This window comes from Anolis carolinensis, unplaced genomic scaffold (genome assembly GCF_035594765.1).
Source record: "Anolis carolinensis isolate JA03-04 unplaced genomic scaffold, rAnoCar3.1.pri scaffold_43, whole genome shotgun sequence".
Taxonomy (NCBI): Eukaryota; Metazoa; Chordata; class Lepidosauria; order Squamata; family Dactyloidae; genus Anolis; species Anolis carolinensis.
Window position 1 is genome coordinate 146,726 of NW_026943852.1, and position 5,000 is coordinate 151,725.

Consider the following 5,000-nt stretch of genomic DNA (forward strand, 5'->3'; position numbering starts at 1 on the left):
CGCCTGCCCCCTCCGGCGGGTCTGCGCACGGGAGGTGGAGCGCGGTAGGGCCGCGACGGGGACGCGAGGGCCGCCGCCTCGCCTTGACCTGGGCTTGTCCGCAGCACGGTCGGCTTGGGTCGGGGGCCGAGGGCTCCGAGGGTCCGGGAGTGTGAGGCCGTCTTCGGGCTTCCGCCGCCGCGCCTGCCCCGTCCGGCGGGTCTGCGCCGGGCCGTGGAGCGCGGTGGGCGTCGCGCCGTCGACGCGCCGCTCTTCCCTTTCCCCCGAAGGACGGACGTGTCCCGATCCGGGAGGGGGGGGTGCGGAAACCCGAGTCGCTTTCCTCGCGCCGGCCGAGTCCGTCGGGTCTTCGCCGGACGCGGAGCGCGGTGGTCGTGCTCGGGAAACTTCACCTTTTTTCCCTTACTCGCGAGGTGCAAAACGTCACGACGCTGAAAATCTCGGCGCGCGTACCTCGAGGGTGGGGGAAGGCTTCCTCTCCGGGTCCTCCTCCCCCGTACGGCGCCCGGAGTCCAGCACGCCTCTGCCTGGAACTCCGAAGCGGGGGAACCCGGGCGGGAAGCACCCCACGGCGGAGAAGAAGGGGCAAGGAGAAAAAAAAGCCCCTTCGCGAGACCTGGCTTGTCCGCAGCTGACGAAGGGAGTCCCCGCCGCCTCCGCCGGCAACCGCCGCGCCTGCCCCCTCCGGCGGGTCTGCGTCCGGAGGTGGAGCTCGGTAGGGCCGGGACGGAGGGCGGAAGGGCCGCCTCCTCGCCTGACCTGGGCTTGTCCGCATCCCGGTGGGTTTGGGTCGGGGGCCGAGGGCTCCGAGGGTCCGGGAGTGTGAGGCCGTCTTCGGGCTTCCGCCGCCGCGCCTGCCCCGTCCGGCGGGTCTGCGCCGGGCCGTGGAGCGCGGTAGGCGTCGCCCGTCGACGCGCCGCTCTTCCCTTTCCGCCGAAGGACGGACGTGTCCCGATCCGGGGGGGCGCAAGGGGGGGACCGAGTCGCTTTCCTCGCGCCGGCCGAGTCCGTCGGGTCTTCTCCGGACGCGGAGCGCGGTGGTCGTGCTCGGTTGTTTCCCCTCCCTTACTCGCGAGGTGCAAAAAGTCACGTCGCTGAAAATCTCCGCGCGCGTACCGGCGAGGCGCGCACGCCATCCCCTCGGCGGTTTCTGCTCCCCGTCGGCCTCCACGAGTCTCCGCCGGCTCCCCGGAACTCCAAGGCGGGCGAACCCGAGCGGTTTGCTCCCGTCTGCGGAAAAGAACCGGCGAGAAGCGCCCCGCCAGGACGCCGCCGGTCCACCGCGGGCAGGGCCGCCCGAGCGGAGGGCGCCTCCCCGGCACTCTTGACTCGTGGAACCCGGGCGGGCGGGCGGGCGGGACGTGTAGGGCCCCGCGCCTTCCCCCGGGGAGCCTGCGGGAACCGCGTCTGGCCGATTCGGGAGCCGGCGCCCGTCACCGGGGCAGAGGCGGGGAGGCGTCCGCCCTCGCGGTACCCTTAACGGCCGCCGAAGGCGCACGGCTCCCCTCGGCCAATCTTCCTCCAGGCGCCGGGGAGCACGACGCAGCCGCGGACCGAGGCGTCCTCCCCTCGCCCGCCGGTTCCGTCGCGTCCGCGCCGGTCGCGGGGAGCGGCGGTGAAGCTCGGTCACGTCCCCTCCCTTACTCGCGAGGAGCGAAAAGTCCCGACGGCGGAAATCTCCGCGCGCGGGCCGCGACGGCACGTACGGTTCGCTTCCCGATTCCTCGTCCCCCGGTCGCCTCCTCGAGTCGACGCCGCCTCTCTGGAACTCCGAGGCGGGGAAGGCAGGCCGGTGGCTCCCCTCGTCGGAAAGGAACGGTCCCCCTCTCGTGCGGATCTCGCGCGGCGCGGGCCTCTCCCTCGGCGTATAGGGGCCTCGCGCCTTCCCCCTTCGAGAGCCCGCGGGAAGGACGGGGTCCTCTTCGCGCCGTGTCGGGAGCCGGAGCCCATCGCCGGGGCCGAGGCGGGAGGCCGTCCGCCCTCGCGGTACCGTAAACGGCCTCCGAGCGCGTCGCGGTCGCCTTCGCGGCTCCCGCGGAGCCCGGTTTCCGGCACAGGAAGTTCGCGAGAAGACGACGGGAATTCACAGGCGTCTGCAGGGGACCGACAAAATGAGAGCTCCGGGGACAACCCTAACGGCAAAAGACGCGCCGTCGTCGAAGCAGAACGATGAAGCCGAAAGGAAATGTATCTATCTTCTAATAATCATAAATTATTTATTGTAAATATTATTATTATTATTTCATATTATGAAATAAATAAGTCTACCTTCTAATCTAAATCTGAAACGCGTAGGTGTGTACGTGGCACGGCTATCTGCCCACACAGACAGCCTCCGGCCTCCGCAAACAGGCTATACTTCCCAGGGTTAAAAATCTAGCAAGTCACCCTTTTCCAGTGACCTGTTCGTTACGGCGAGCGCCACGCAAGTGCCGCCCAAACCCTTGCCGACGTCCTTCCCGAACGCTCTATATAGCCCGCCAGCCGAGGAACGCTTTCGTTTGGGGACCATTTCCTCCTAGATTTGGCTTTGGCTTCCACCACGGGCAGGCATCCCAGGGTTCTCCGTTGCCGTGTCGTTTGCATGGCCCCGCCCACTGCCCTTTTCCTTTCCAATCTCTCTGCTTAACAAACGGAGCACGACCGAGCTGCAACTGAACTTCCTGGAGGAGTTTAGGGATTGACTCCACAGGGTGGAAGTTGTAGTTCACCCCGCCGCATCAAGTCTCGGAGCGCTGTCGCTCCTACAGGGAGTTGTAGTTCACCTACACCCAGAACGCTACGAACCCAAAACGGGTCTGGGCCAAACTTACCGTGCGGACCAGATATTATGCCCAGATTTGACAACCGATGGGTTTGGAGGGGAACGGGACTGGAAGTTCAGGAGTAGTGTAGGTAGTACTCAGATTTATAGTTCTCACCTGCAATGAATTAGCGTCGCACTTGGCACACAGAGCCCCCCCCCCCCCCCCTAACCGATCTCTATATATCCCTCTCTCTATCTGAAAGGGTCATGAAATTTCGGCCTAGGACAAAACCACACATCCCAGAAACACTAAACTTGCCAGCACAACTCCTCATCCATGCCTCTACGTTCATACAACAAAAAGAAAAGAAAAATAAAGTCCTCGTTAGAGGGAGAGGAATCATTCTTTTTTATCCAATGGCTGCCAGTTCAAAGGCTAAGCTCCGCCCACTTGGTCTCCTAGCAACCCGCTCAGCCCAGGGGACAGGCAGAGTTAGGCTTCACTAAAGCCTCTTCCAGACTGCCTGTAAAATACAGATGGTCAGATTTTTAACTGGATTATATGGCAGTGTAGACTCAAGGCCCTTCCACACAGCTATATAACCCATTGATAGTCTTCTATTTATAGTCTGCTTTGAACTGGATGATCTTGACTCCACACCGCCGTATAATCCCCTTCAGTGTGCAGTCGGATACAACTGGACTTAACCTTTACCCTAACTACCACCAATTCCTCAACACTTTACTATTTCTCATACCACCGGACTTGGCCACAGCGACGCGTGGCCGGGCACAGCTAGTCCATCTAGTTATAAAAAGAGCGACGGCATCGGGGCAGCGGACAAAAAACAACAAAACTACAGGACCCCCAACCTCGAAATTTGACAACCCAACCCATCGTCCACGGCTCTAGGTCGATACAACAAAAAGAAAAGAAAAACAAAGTCCTAATTAGAGGGAAAGGAATAATTGATTTTTATCCCATCGCTGCCAGTTAGAGGGCTAAGCAATATATAACATTGTGTGTGTGTGTGTGTGTGTGTGTGTGTGTATATATATTGTGTGTGTGTATGTATGTGTGTGTGTGTGTGTGTGTGTGTGTATGTATATATATATTGCATTGTACATGATTTTATTGTATTGTTTAATTGTTTTATGATATGTTGTTTTATATTTTGCTATCTTGTACTGTTCTGGGCATGGCCCCATGTAAGCCGCCCCGAGTCCCCGTTGGGGGAGATGGTGGCGGGGTATAAATAAAGTATTATTATTATTAGTTGTAGTTCACCTCCATCCAAAGACCACCCAACCCAGCCAATGACGACTCTAGGCTTGTCACGCAGACCGAATATCGCCTGCCGTGACTACCGACAGACAGGGAATCCGGACGTCGCGGTCGTTCACGCCCATCCGCAGAGTACTGCGCCGCACGATTCTGGGAATTGTAGTTCACCCGCTACAAACAGAATACGTAACATCGAAACACAAATAATACCGTTCTCAAACGACCCGGGCATCGCCGGGTCCCCAAGCCAGTCATAAATAAAAATCCAAAAATTAAATAAATAAAGGAAGGAAGGAAAGAAGGAAGGAAGGGCATTCGGACTATCGGAAACCTCTAAGCTTACCGTCAACGGGCAGAAGAGCAGCTGTTACAATGAAGATACTTCCCAAAACGTGATTTCTTTTTCAAACCGTTGCAGCGTTAAGAAGCGCACGAGTATTCGAAACCTGGGACGGAAAACTCGCATTCCTGTAGTCGGTGTTTTCAAGATAGGATCGTGGTTTTTGGGTGCTAAATTCACAAATACAGTCACGAGTACGGAGCATGACTGCGTATCGAACTCCTGTTTCTGTCAAATCTGTTGCATGGCGCGATGTTTTGGTGCTTCATTTGTAAAATCGTAACCTAATTTGATGTCGAATAGGCTTCCCCTTCATCTCTCCTTATTGTCCGACACATTCCGCCGGCCCGTTTGCGACTCTACCGTAGTCACGCCTGCCGCCGGAAACGAAAGCGAAACGAGGAAAGGTAAAAAAAAAAAAAAAAAAAAGGCAAAGGTTGTACCTTTGACGTGAAGTCCGGTCGCGTCCGACTCCGGGCGTCGGTGCTCGTCTCCGTTTCTAAGCCGAAGAGCCGGCGTTGTCCGTAGACGCCTCCGAGGTCGTGTGGCCGGCACGGCCGCGTGGAGCGCCTTTACCTTCCCCTGCCGGAGCGGTACCTATCGATCTACCGGCATCGTCACGTCTTCGA